Here is a 14,984-nt window from a genome sequence, read left to right as displayed (position 1 = left end):
CCCAGGCTGCAGGCCTTGTTAAAGGCCCAAGGTAGGTACTGGGGCAAAAGAGGTGTAGCCTGGGGATAGGCAGAGGTAGCTGGTCCAACCCCCTTGCCAGTGATGAGTGGCCATTATGGACTGCAGTCTGCACCTTGAGAAAGGGGCTAGATGATGGCTGGCAGTAGGCACTGGGGCAAGGTGGGCATAGGGGGAGGGGGTTCCCCTGGAAGGGGAGACCCAGAGTGTGGGGGTACTGCTGAGGCAGAACCCTGAGGTAAAGGGAACTGGGGTCCGGGAGGGACAAAGAGCCTGAGGCAGGTGAGACACCAGCCAGCAAAGGGTGCTCTGAGGCTGGAAAAGAGCTAATTCCCCAATGACCAGCAGAAGTGCATGATCTGTTACAGTAACTATCAAAAAACAAATCTAAAATTTGTTTCAAGCAAACTCAAACGCCAGCTAATGGGGGGGCAGGAGAGGGGACATTGTGCAAAGGTAATGGGAAAAGGAAAAGAGGATACTAAGTTGCCTGGGACACCAAGGTGAGTCTTCTCCATCTATGCGTCTCAGGTCTGGTATCTTTGGATTCCTTTTGTGACTGTTTCTCCATTCAGCTTGATTGGTTGCCAGGATTTCCAAGTGTCAATATCTTTAAGCAAACATTTGGAGCCATATTAAAACTGAACTTTGCATTTCATGATTTTTGGAGTTCTTGATTTTCTAAACTTAGCATTGTATTAAAGCTGTCTTTTTGCATAAAATGTATATTTATAGTCTATAATCCACATGTGTATACTATATTCTTTAATGGTTAAAAAAGAACATCAGCCAGCACTGCTATCTTGGAGCATTAAAAATAATAGCAACATTCTTCCATCAACCCAAACAATCTAAAATCTGACAAATACAAACATGGATGTTTATGCCCAATGGCCTCTAAGTTTGAATCACTGTGCTTAATCTTAAAATACACTCTCTTTAGGTCATTGTACATTTTGAACTAATATAAATAAAAACACCATTAGAGGCTCAAATTAAAAGTATACCCCCAAATTAAAAGGAATGGTAAGAGAACCAAAAAAAGCCACCATGGCTAAACAGCAGACTAAAAAGTAGTTAGTAGGATTTGACTTCTTATTTTTAAAGGATGTCTTTTTGCCACTGAGGAAAATGGAAAGGAGCATAAACTTTGGCAAGTCAAATCTATAAGTATAATTTAGGTAGGCCACAAAAGTATTTGAAGAGCAACTAGCCATAGGCACAAAAACTAACCAAAAAAAGTAGAATCAGGAAGCCTGCCAACCAATCAATGAGGCCACTGGATGAGTGAGATGCTAAAGGAGCACTCAAGGAAGACAAAGCCATTGGGGGAAGCTAAATGAATTCTTTGCATCAGTTTTCACCGTAGAGGATTTAAGGAAGATACCATCACTTGAGCCATTCTTTTTAGGTGACAAATCTGAGGAACTGTCCCAGATTGAAGGGTCAATAGAGGAGATTTTGGTTCAGATTGATAAATTAAACAGTAATAAGTCACCAGGACCAGATGGTATTCACCCAAGAGTTCTGAAGGAACTCAAATTGCAGAACTACAAACTGTGGAATGTAGCCTATCACTCTGTATCAGATGACTGGACAGGTTGCTAATGTGACATCATTTTTTTTTAAAAGTCTCCAGAGATGATCCTGGCAGACTGTGAAAAGTTACAAAGGGATCTCATGATACTGGGTGCCTGGGCAACAAAATGGCATATGAAACTCAATGTTGATAAACACAAAGTAAAGCACTTTGGAAAACATAATCCCAACTATATATATAAAATCATAGACTATCAGGATTGGAAGGGAACTCAGGAAGTCATCTAGTCCAACCCCCTGCTCAAAGCAGGACCAATCCCCAACTAAATCATCCCAGCCAGGGCTTTGCCAAGCCTAACCTTAAAAACCTGTAAGGAAGGAGATTCCACCACTTCCCTAGGTAACGCATTCCAGTGCTTCACCACCCTCCTTCTGAACATTTTTCCTAATATCCAACCTAAACCTCCCCCACTGCAACTTGAGACCATTACTCCTTTCTGTCATCTGCTACCACTGAGAACAGTCTAGATCCATCCTCTTTGGAACCCCCTTTCAGGTAGTTGAAAGCAGCTATTAAATCCCCCCTATTTTTTCTCTTTTGAAGACTAAAAAATCTCAATTCCCTCAGCCTCTCCTCATAAGTCATGTGCTCCGGCCCCCTAATCATTTTTGTTGCCCTCCGCTGGACTCTTTCCAATTTTTCCACATCCTTCTTTTAGTGTGGGGCCCAAAACTGGACACAGTACTCCAGATGAGGCCTCACCAATGCCAAATAGAGGGGAATGCTCGATCTGCTGGCAATGCTCCTACTTATACTGCCCAAAATGCCATTAGCCTTCTTGGCAACAAGGGCACACTGTTGACTCATATCCAGCTTCTCATCCACCATAACCCGTAAGTCCTTTTTTGCAGAACTGCTGCCTAGCCACTCGGTCCCTAGTCTGTAGCAGTGCATGGGATTCTTCCGTCCTGAGTGCAGGACTCTGCACTTGTCCTTGTTGAACCTCATCAGATTTCTTTTGGCCCAATCCTCCAATTTGTCTAGGTCCCTCTGTATCCTACCCTACTCTCCAGTGTATCTACCACTCCTCAGTTTAGTGTCATCTGCAAACTTGCTGAGGGTGCAGTCCACGCCATCCTCCAGATCATTAATGAAGATATTGAACAAAACCGGCCCCAGGACCGACCCTTGGGGCACTCCTCTTGATACTGGCTGCCAACTAGACATGGAGCCATTGATCGCTACCCGTTGAGCCTGATGATCTAGCCAGCTTTCTATCCACCTTATAGTCATTCATCCAGTCCATTGCTGGCAAGAATACTGTGGGAGACTGTATCAAAAACTTTGCTAAAGTCAAGGAATGTCCACTGCTTTCCCCTTATCCTCAGAGCCAGTTATCTCATCATAGAAGGCAATTAGGTTAGTCAGTCATGACTTGCCTTTGGTGAATCTATGCTGATTGTTCCTGATGATGGGGTCTAACTTAAACGTTACCACTCAAGAAAGAGATTTTGGAGTCATTGTGAATAGTTCTCTGAAAACATCCACTCAACGGCAGTCATAAAAGCTAACAGAATGTTAGGAACCATTAGGAAAGGAACAGATAAGACAGAAAATACCATAATGTTACTATATAAGTCTATGTTATACTGTCACCTCGAATACTGCGTGCAGTTCTGGTCACCCATCTTAAAAAGATATTAGAAATGGAATATGTACAGCAAAAGGCAACAAAAATGATTAAAGGTATGGAATTTCCGTATGAGGAGAGAGTAAACAGACTGGGACTATTCACACTGGAAAGGAGACAATTAAGGGGTGATATAATAGAGATCTATAAAATCATGAATGGTATGGAGAAACGGAATAAGGATGTGTTATTTACCCCTTCAGATATTACAAGAACCAGGGGTCGCCCAATGAAATTAATAGGCAGCCAGCTTAAAACAAACAAAAAGGAAGTACTATCACAATACAGTCATCCTGTGGAACTCATTGTCGGGGGATGTTGTGAAGGCCAAAGCTATAACTGGATTCAAACTTTTTTATAAGATAATGGAGGATATGTCCATCAATGGCTAGTATCCAAGATGGTCAAGGATGCAATCCCATGCTTTGGGTGTCCCTATGCCTCTGAATGCCGCATGCGGGGACTGGATGTGAGGGGATGGATCACCTGATGATTCCCCTGTTCTGTTCATTCCCTTTAAAGTACCTGGCATTGACTTCATGGCACTATTGGATTTCAGAATACTGAACTAGATGGACCATTGGTCTGACCCACTTTGGCCATTCTTATGTTCTTATGATCTATAATATTGGCCCAGTAGGTTACAGCACAGTGCATACATGTGTCAAATCTGGTTTGATATTGAGAAGTAAAAAACAAACCAAGTTTGAAGAAAATTAGTTATGCATGCACAACATTTCTGGTTGTGGGGGAACTTAATGGCATGAATGCAATTTTTTAAAATACTTTCAGAACTCAAGAATGGCTAAATGGATTTTACTGAAAATGGCCAAAAAATGTTGGCAAAACCATGAATAAAATGTGGAGGCCCAAAAAGAATTATTGAGACAGCTGGGGACAGCTAAATAAGGGAGGCTATAACAGAAATGATATTTCAACCATAACTACAGTGGTTGCTTCTGCTGCCAGAATTATATGTCTGTATCTTTTGAAATAATAGTTGAGGTGGTTCAGAAACAAATCTTTGGATCTGAATCTCAATGTTTAGGAAAGTTAGGATGCAGACCCGAAATTGACAGTTTAGGTATCTATAGTCACATTATGAAACACATCCTTTATTTCCTTCTCTCATTCTTATCTTCATTCCTTCCCACTTAGCACCTACACTTTGAATTCCTTCTCAGATGTGGTCCATTAGGTCTCCTTCAACTCTTCCTTTGAGTCGCTTCTTTAAAACACATTTCTTCTGTGATGCCTTTACACCCCAATGCTCCCTTCAAAGGACTGTCAGCAAAACAGATGACCAAAACAAGTGGAAATAATAAGATGCATATTAAACTTTGTCAATTTGCTTTTCTCTCATTGCTTTTCTGACCATTGCCCAAAAGGACTGGAATAACTTCTTCCTTTTTCACATGCATCTGACAAAGTGGGTATTCACCCATGAAAGCTTATGCTCCAATATGTCTGTTAGTCTTTAAGGTGCCACAGGACTCTTTGCCACTTCTTCCTTTTTGTTGATGTTCACACTGGGCATGTTAGTGCTGTCTGATTCCCAAGTAAGGACTAAAATATAGTCTCCAAGAAACACACAAAGCTTTAATAAGTCTTTAAAAAGTTTAGTAGCAAGCATACATTGAGAATTTAAATTAACTTGGAGAGGCTGTGATGGCATATGCAAACCCCATACGTGTTGGAAAGGGTTAATGTGCTCACCACAGTTCAATAAGCTCTGACTGCTGTACATACAGTGAGTTTCAAACCTGTTGGAAGGTGCTGAGAAGGAGAAACATCACTCAGTCGGAGCCTCCATAAAGGAAAGGCAGACCTGAGATACGATTACCTGAGTTACTCAGGGGCTTCCAGAGGTTGGGAGGACAATTAACTTCAGAGGGGCTCAGAACTAATCTAAAGTGGGATAAATACTTCTTTATTTTGTATGTGTTTTGGGACTGTGACTTTACATCCCGGTAAGCAGTCAGGATTGATGGAACTTTTGTAGTGACTTGGCCAAGGGGCTGAACCATAAGGCACCAGAGTGATCTGGAAACTCTATGGGGAAACAGAGGCAGAATGGCTGCAGCAACATGCCCTGCCATGAGGAGGCACACAAGGTGACTAGACAACAGGGGATTTTACTTACTTTATGCAAAAACTTTTCACTATGTTTTCTTTGTGGTCTGTCAGACTTCTCTGGATTTATTTAACTTTTCTGCAATGTAAAGTCCCAAAAGAAAGGAATAAACTAAACAGGAGTTCATGGCCAAGATTTATAAAAATGAATAGTGATTCTGTGTGCCCAATTCGAAACCCCTTAAAAGGCCTTAATTTTCAGATTTAACTTATCACCCACCTCTGGAAATTTAGACCCCTGTCAACGGGTCTTCAATTGGGCACCCAAAATTCGAGATACCCCAAATCACCAATCACTCTTGAAAATCTTAGCATAATCTATAATTTGATTAGACTGGAAGCTACTGGATGTGGAGACTGTTATTTACTGTGTCTGTACAGAAACCAGCTCAGTGGGGTCCTGACCTACCAGATACCTTTAGGCACTACTGAAATAATAACCTGAAATCTTGGATAGGCTACAAAAACTATATCGTAAAATAATCTTGACACCTTTATTGCATCTGACGTTATTTTCAGGAATATCATGGTATACTGATTGGTGCATACACTTATGTCTGTATGCTATATCCCAATTGCAGTGGGCATTTACAACCATCTGCTCACATCATCTCTCCAGCTTAAGTGAAATTTGATAGAAAATAGTTCTGCAGGGAGAAAATTAGAGCTAGCAGTGTGTGCTGATGCATAAAGTTCATGTGGCCTTTGCTCTCAATTGCCATGAAATATGAAAGAATGAATATACAGACATTCATGTAAATCCATCTATGGTATGACTGTGCATATAAAGAGAAATCTTTTGTAGTGACCAAGAAGCAGATTTTATGCAGTAAGGTGTGAGCTTATATGGTGCAGGTGTGGAGCATTGCATGTATGTGCAGAAGGTTAAAAGGGATAAGCAGGATAAGAGAGGACCGGATAAGGGAGGACATTAATGAGCGCTGCTCCAGAGCTCACAAACTACTGCCTAGCAACAGGAGGCAAGTCTAAAAGCAGAAAACTAAACAAAGCATCTCAGTAACATGATGATCATGCTTCCACCCATGTCTCTTTAAAGATGCTAATATTTATCCCTTTTTTACTAAGTGCATTTGGACATCAGAGAAAAGATAATCAGACTTACTACGACTCAATGAGGAGGAGTGGGTCAACGTCTATTCTTATTTATTCTCATGCATGACCTCCACTTGCACATCTACTATATATTAGCAACATTGCAAGAACTCATGGGTGCAGGCCTAGTTGTCTTAAAGCAGCAGTACATACTTCTCAGGGAAAGTGGATGTACTGTACTGAATGTGCAATACTGTATTCTAGATGTGTACTTCAAATAGTGTTGGAAATGGAGGTTTCTATAGCATTTTGAAGATAAAACGTTTGGAATGACAGAGTTGTGGTTTACAAGGAGAAAGTGTTGGGTTTTGGTTTGAATAAGTCTTCCCAGGTCTGTTGAAAGCATCTGTTCCACAAAATAACTGATAATGTACAGGGCTTACAAAACTGATTGTGGTTTTGGAGGTGAGGGCAGGAAGGCTTCCATCCCTACTGTTCCTGCATGACAGGCAGCAGTACTGAAAAGAGTGGGAAGAACAGCAAGAATCCAACAGTAGCCCAGCTTGACATGTCATGAGTATAAATCTTGAGTAAGTGTCTAGTAGGGATGTAAAAGGTTAACTGGTTAACCTGTAAGCATAGTCTTACCGGTTAACCGCCTTAACTGTTAACCCCAGCAGCCAGAGCAGGCCCAGCCACGAAACCCAGCCAGAGCAGCACCTCTCAGCCAGAGCGGGCCCAGCCGCAGCTCCCAGCTGGAGCAGCCCCAGCCCCAACAGCGCAGGCCAGCTGGGCCCCAGTCACTTAAATTGTTAACCGTTTAAAGGACATATTTTAATCATTTAAATGGTTAACTTTTTAAATGATATTTACATCCCTAGTGTCTAGCATGTAATGTAACGTTCCTATAGTTCACTGTGAAAAGTGTCTTAAATAATGTGGTAAGATATTTTTATTGATACCAAGAATATCAGGGTTATCATAAATAACGAAAATGTTGGAAGAGATCTAGTGCTTTAGGGCTTAAGCCAATGTCTGACTATTAGGGATCAGAATGAGATGTATGTGGAGACCAGATTTCTCCCACATCTACCTACTCTGAGATTCTGACACCTTTCTCTAAAGCAGTGGTTCCCCAACTTGTTCCGCCGCTTGTGAAGGGAAAGCCCCTGGCGGGCCGGGCCGGGTTGCTTACCTGCCGCGTCTGCAGGTTCGGCCCATCGCAGCTCCCAGTGGCCATGGTTCACTGCTCCAGGCCAATGGGAGCCGCTGGAAGCAGCGGCCAGTATGTCCCTCAGCCCGCACCCCTTCCAGCAGCTCCCAGTGGCCTGGAGCAGCGAACCGCAGCCACTGGGAGCCGCGATCGGCCGAACCTGCGGATGCGGCAGGTAAACAAACCAGCCTGGCTCACCAGGGGCTTTCCCTGCACAAGCGCAGAACAAGTTTGGGAGCCACTGCTCTAAAGCATTAGGTACTAGCCACTGTCAGACAGGATACTGGATGAGATAGGTGTTGGGTCTCATGCAGATTAGCAATTCATAGATGTTCCCCTGATTATGCAAACCATGTTTCACAAGCTGAAACGATAAAAAACGACTGACTGCTCAATATAGTATCCAATAGGCAGTATGGTCATGATCTCCTTAAAAGACCTGAGGTTGTCATAACTTCAGCTTTTCTTCTAAAATTATCATTTCCTTTTGAGAAAACACTTAATTTTTATGGTTTTACTCTTTTTGTTAAAGGGCATTTAAATTATCTAAATATTAAATTATCTACAATAAAAAGAGTAGACTAGCTAGAGGTGCACTATGGTAGTCCATATGACAGTAAATTCTTGACTTATTTATGATGTGTTATTGCTTTATATAGTCACTAAAAGAGCCATTTGAAACTGAGTGTATATTAGGTACCTGTGTTAAGAAGAATATATTTTAAAACTGGATGATTCCAGGGAGCTATTTTGCAGTGTTTGAATGTGGTTGCCTGGCATCTAGGTAAAAACATGCTTAAGCTGTGAGCAAAAGTAATTCTATTGTATTTCCTAAGCGCACACAGATATGAGGTTGTACGTCAGTAGTAAATGTTGGTAGATGACAGGAGACCTAGCAATCCCTACTGTGTATTTCAAAATGTCACAGTAATGGGATGCACTCACCTCTTATGAAAGCCTCCGGTAGAATGTGTACATGATTGCAGTTTTTTCTCAACTTCCTCCACTCACAGAGCCCCCAGTCAGCCTCAGCACTCATCAGGTAGGTCTTCGGTAACTCAACCCTCTGGCCGAGTCACACATAGTCCATGTGCAAAACAAACAAAACAAACCCCTTCCAGGGTATACTGTCCAACTGGGCCTATCTCAAAGCCCTCAATAATATCCTGCAGTCCTCCCCAGGCTTCAATAAGGCCAATCATGGTACCCCTTCATTGGCACAATGTCACCATATCCCTCTCCAGGCTCAAGCTCTGTTCTTCAGATTGAAAATTATCTAAGTACCCTGGCTGGCCAGCTTACATGAAAAGGTTCCTGTTCTAGGGTGGAGCAGCACCCATAGGGCTTCCTCCCTGGAGACTCTTCACCTGCCCTTTAGTCCTCTGGCCCAAGCTGGGTCAGTCTCAGTTCAGCCCCCTGCTGGGATAATACAGTTCCAAATACAGTCCCTTCCCTGGGCCTAGCTAAGCTCCCTTCTCTTAGGGCATAGCCACTGTCCCAATGGCTGTTGGAGAGAGGGGATCCAGGCCACAGCGCAGTGGCCCTATAAGTAGCAACCGCGTCTCTTTAACGACTGCATTTCCCTGGGCCACTTCCCAGTGGCCCTTATCTTTGTCTAGTCCCAGCAGCCAGTCGGGAGCACCTTCCTTCCTATGGTCCTCGCCAGCACCTGCTCTGTCCAGCCTTTCAGCTCCTGCAGCCATCCACGAGCACCTCTTGCTCCCCCAGTCCCTGCCAGTAGACTTAACTCACTCTGAAACTTCAGTTCCCTTCATACAAGCCTGCTTAGCCCTGATTGCCTGCTCTCTGCAGCCTCTTTTTCTGATTGGCTGTGTCCCATGCAGCTGCTCGAGGCAGCTTGGAGGACCTGCTCTACTGCCCTTTTTCGGGGTGGGGTGTGGCAGGGTCCCAAGCCCTCCAGCAGGGGGCCTGAGGGCCTAGTCCACCCTTTCACAGGCACATCTAGATTTAAGGAAATATATTATTGTTAACTGAGTTTTGGCTGAAGAGAATTGTTGGCCTTAATGAATGGAGTGCAGTGGAATGCGAAAAAGTAAAAGGAAATCTTAGTGTATCCTTCCATTCCCTTTATTACTCAAACTATAACAGCCATCAGTGGGCCAAAAACACTGGTTTAGTACATCAGCCAACTTTTCTTCTGAATTGATCAGTATGGTGTACAGTCAGTGTGGAAGAACAGAGAGTTATTCATATGTTTTCAAAGCAATTTTGAAGTGTATGACCCACCATATTGAGACCAGAAGATGTGACTGGCCAAGCTGAGATCTTTAAAGTGTATATTAGTAATTAGTAAACAAAAATACAACAAAAATTGCGTGACATTTTTTCAAAGCATTAATAATATGGTTCCCAAGTAATGTTCTTACAATTTTTTTATTTGTATTATGTGTTATGTAACCAAGATTTAGGCCCCATTTTGCTAGTCACTGTACAACACCCCAAGAGTCCCCAATAGGAACAGGTAAATAACCAAAACAGACAAAGGGTAGAAGGGCTGAGAGAGGAGATGTGACTTTTCCAAGGTCACACAGTAGGTTGGTGTCAGAGCCATAACTGTAACCCAGTTCTCCTGAGTCCTGTCCACTGGACCATACTAACTGTCACTTTAACCATTTCTTATTTAATTTAATCACTTTCACCCACTGGTACTAAAAAGCACTGTCAGAGCGAGAAGAAAACACTGTCAAATAATTCCTCTCTATTTGCCTCATTCTCACATCCGAACCCCAAAGACAGCCTCAATCAGCTGCCAATTTAAAAAAAAACAACAACAATCCACTAGAGAATTTGTTTCCTCCTTTACCCCCATTTTGCACCAGCCCAGTGCTCAGGATGAACAAGATTCAAAGGGAGATTTTCAGAAGCATAAATGGCAGTTAGGTGCTCAACTCCCATCGACTTACAATAAGAACATCAATGAAAGTTAGGTGCCTAATTGCCATTTACACTTTTGAAAATCTCTCCCTTGGTCCTAGACCAGGAAAAGGTTTTCTAGACATAGAAAAAGTCACAACTCATGACCTCAGAGTTCATTGTCTCATGAACTACAGAGTTATAAAGTAAGAACTTTATACCATTGAAAAGGGGAAATTTCCAGCACTCGCTTCTAGCCCTGGAATGTTCCAAAATAACAGGCTTTAATATCATGACTTGTTCATGCCTAGAAAAGCATGGATTAATGCCATACTTTTATGGCTCCCTGAACCCTGTGCAGGTGGGCTCATTGTAATTAAGGTAGCTGGCCTCCCAGGCAAAGGGAAATGGAAAGTGGTTCCAGTTTAAAAAAAAAACAAAAAAAACCCTACAATCATCCTAAAATATATTTTCTATAATGCAAGCATTTTAACAAAGGTGAATGGGATAACCTGGATAATTATAGGCCTCTCAGTCTGACATTGATTCCAGGCAAGATAATGAAGCAGCTAAATTAATAAAGAATTAAAGGAGGGAAATATAGTTAATGGCAATCAACATGGGTTTGTTGGAAAATAGTTCTTGCCAAACTAACTTGCTTTTTTCGCTTTTTTTTTTTTTTTTTTTTGAGAATACAAGTTTGGTTGACAAAGGTAATAGCGTTGATGTAATATATCTAGACTTCTGTAAGGCATTTGACTTTGTACCTCATGACATTTTGATCTAAAAACTAAAATGATATAAAATTAACATAGAACACATTAAATTGAGAAAAAGCTGGCTGACTGATAGAACTCAAATATAACTGTAAATAGGAAATCATCATTGGATGAATATTTCTAGTGGTCCTGCAGGATCAACCACATTCTTGGCCCTATGTTATTTCACATTTTTATTTCTGATCTGGAAGGAAAGAAAATCACTGATAAAGTTTGCAGATGACAAAAAATTGGGGGAGTGGTAAATAATGAAGAGAACAGGTCACTGATACATAGCCACTTGGATTGTTTGGTAAGTGTGACGGGTTCAGTCACAGAGATCCCCTTGGGACTGTCACCTGATGTGTGGAGATTACCTCTGAGCCTGTTTTCCCTGTCAGCTTGGGACTCCAGAACCCTGCCTTGTTGAGCCAGACATGATGGCCTGCTGCAATACAGACCCAGGTCTGGTCCACGCCCCCAAAGCTGCAGACTTTAACTAAAAACTGCTCAGCAGGTTTCCTATCTCCAGCATCCAGACACCCAGCTCCCAATGGGATCCAAACCCCAAATAAATCCATTTTACTCTGTATAAAGATTATACAGGATAAACTCATAAATTGTCCGCCCTCTATAACACTAATAGAGAGATATGCACAGTTGTTTGCTCCCCCAAGTATTAATCACTTACTCGGGGTTCATTAATAAACAAAAGTGATTTTATCAAGTATAAAAATAGGGTTTAAGTGGTTTCAAGTAATAACAGACCGAGCAAAGTAAGTCGCCAAGCAAAATAAAGCAAAAACAATCAAGTCTAAGCCTAATACATTAAGAAACTGATTGCCGGTAAAATCTCATCCTCAGAGATGTTCCAATAAGCTTCTTTCACAGACTAGTCTCCTTCCTAGTCTGTGCCCAATCCTTTCCCCTGGTACAGTCCTTGTTAGTTCCAGCAGACATCTTAGGTGGAAACTCAGGGTTTTCTCATGACTGGCAGCCCACTTTGTTCTGTTCCACCCCCGTTTATAGCTTTGGCACAAGGTGGGAATCTTTTGTCTCTCTGAGTCCCCACCCCTTCTTCTAAATGGAAAAGTACCAGATTTAAGATGGATTCCAGTATCATGTGACATGGTCACATGTCCTGTGAGACTCATTCTTCATTACCCACGGGCTGGCCCACATGTATACAGGAAGGCTTGCAGGTAAATAAACCCATTCACAATCAATTGTCCTACTCAGTGGGAGCCATCAAGATTCTAAGCCACCATTAATGGCCTACACTTTGCATAATTACAATAGGACCTCAGAGTAATTCTTCATATTTCTAGCTTCAGATACAAGAATGATACGTGCATACAGATAGGATGAACACACTCAGTAGATTATAAGCTTTGTAATGATACCTTACAAGAGATCTTTTGCATAAAGCATATTCCAGTTACATAATATTCATACATAATTAACTTACATAATTCATAAGCATATTTTAATAAAACATATGGAGTGCAACATCACAGTGAGCTGGTCACAAACAAACAATATATATTTTAATATGGCTAAAGGTTAATGTACATCTAGGAACAAAGATTGTAGGCAATGCTTACAAGATGGAGGACTGTAGCCTGGGCAGCAGTGACTGAAAAAGATTTAGGGATAATGGTGGATAATCAGCTGAATATGAGCTCCCAGCATGACACTGTGGTCAAAAGAGCTACTGTGATCCTTGGACATAGGTACTGAAAGTAGAGGTGCTGCGGGTGCTGCTGCACCACCTGTCTTGAAGTGGTTTCCATTATATACAGGGTTTATGGTTTGGTTCAATGGCTCTCAGCACCCTATGAAAATTGTTCCAGCACCCCTGTCCTTGGATGCATACATATGGGACTCTCAAATAGATGTAGAGAGGTTATTTAGCTTCCATATTTGGCACTATGGAATACTGCGTGCAGTTCTGGTGCCCGCAATTCAAGGAAGATGTTGAAATATTGGAGAAGGTTCTGAGAACAGTTGAAGGATTAGAAAAGATGTCAGACTCAAAAAGCTCAATCTATTTAGCTTAACAAAGAGATGACTTGATTACAGTCTAGAAGTACCTACAGAGGGAACACATTTAATAATGGGCTCTTCAATCTTGCAAAGAAAGATATAATATAATCCAGTGGCTGGAAGTTAAAGCTATACAAATTCCTACTGGAAATAAGGCATAAATTTTTAACAGAGGATAAGTAACCACTGGAATAGCTTACCAAGTGTTGTGGTGGATTTTCCCTCACTGACAATTTTCAAATCAAGATAGGATATTTTTCTAAAAGATCTGCTCTAGGAATTATTTTGGGGAACTTCTATGGACTGTGTTAAACAGAAGGTCATACTAGATGTTCACGATTGTCCCTTCTGCCAAAATACATGATATATTGAGGTATAGAGGATTTACAGACTCATTTGGGACAGCCTGCACCGCACCTTTGTCACCACTAGTGACTGAAGTTGATAAAATCTTTACAACACACCACACTATCATATAGTCCACATATATACTACTTGGCATGTTCATAAGCCTTTTCATTGCTAGATATCAAAGCACTTCCTCCCTACTTCAAGGCAAAATTCCATAAGAATCAGTGGAGCTATAGCCATTTGCACTCAGCAGAGACAGAGCATGTGAGTGGAGAGAAAGTGATTGAGATGGATAAATAAGAAAGAGTGAAGAAGAGAAACAAACATGAAAAAGAGAATGAAACTAAGAGAAATATACTGATGCCTAGAAAATTAAGGCCGAGGAAAGAGAAACACAAAGGGTATGTCTACACTGCAATTGAAAACCCTGCGGCTGGCTTGTGCCAGCTGACTTGGGCTTGCAGGGCTTGGGCTAAGGGGCTATTTTTAATTGTGTTCTAGATGATCAGACTAAGGCTGGAGCCTGGGCTTTAGGACTCTGAGAGGTGGGAATGAACTGCCACTGAACATTCAATGTTAATGTTCACTTTAGGAACTTGGCTGGTTGTGCACTCTGTCCTTCAGATCCTTGGAAGTATGCACCTGAGCCTGAACATCTACATGACAATTTAACAGCTCCACAGCCTGAGCCCTGCAAGCCTGAGTCAGCAGGCATGGATCAGCCACTGGTGTCTAACTGCAGTGTAGACATACCCAAAATGCATAATGCTAAGATAATACAGGTGCTCCTCCTGCTAATGCTCTTTTTTTCCGCTGAGAAATGTCTGAGCCACCAAAGTTTAAAGATGAACTACAGAACCAATTCCTGGTAGTACATGAGAATACCATGCAATAACACAATGTTTGCACAATAGTGTATTTCAAGATACAGTGAGAATTATATTTAAGCTATATTAAAACAATATCATTGGGGGTTGGGAGCTTCAGGAGAGTTGAATGCTATTGGACCCAACTAGATATTTCTTCACTGCCTTGGTATTCAGATGACATTTACTCTTACCCTGTCTAAACCCCAGGGGGAATCACTGAATTTTTTATACACATATATATCCAGTACAGAGAGCTGAAAAGTACAGTTTGCCTGCAGGGCCTGCAATTAGGGATTTGCCAAGTCAGCTATATGCTGCGGGGAATCAAGGAAATCTCTATTCAATTGCCATTAGGACCTGCAGAAATGCTCTGCATTTCTCAGCTCCCATCACTCTACAGACATTCTATTGTATTTGGAGACATTTCCATATATTTGCA

Source organism: Natator depressus, chromosome 8 (genome assembly GCF_965152275.1).
Source record: "Natator depressus isolate rNatDep1 chromosome 8, rNatDep2.hap1, whole genome shotgun sequence".
Lineage (NCBI taxonomy): Eukaryota > Metazoa > Chordata > Testudines > Cheloniidae > Natator > Natator depressus.
The sequence above is the reverse complement of the archived record's forward strand: the minus strand, read 5'-3'. Positions refer to the sequence as shown.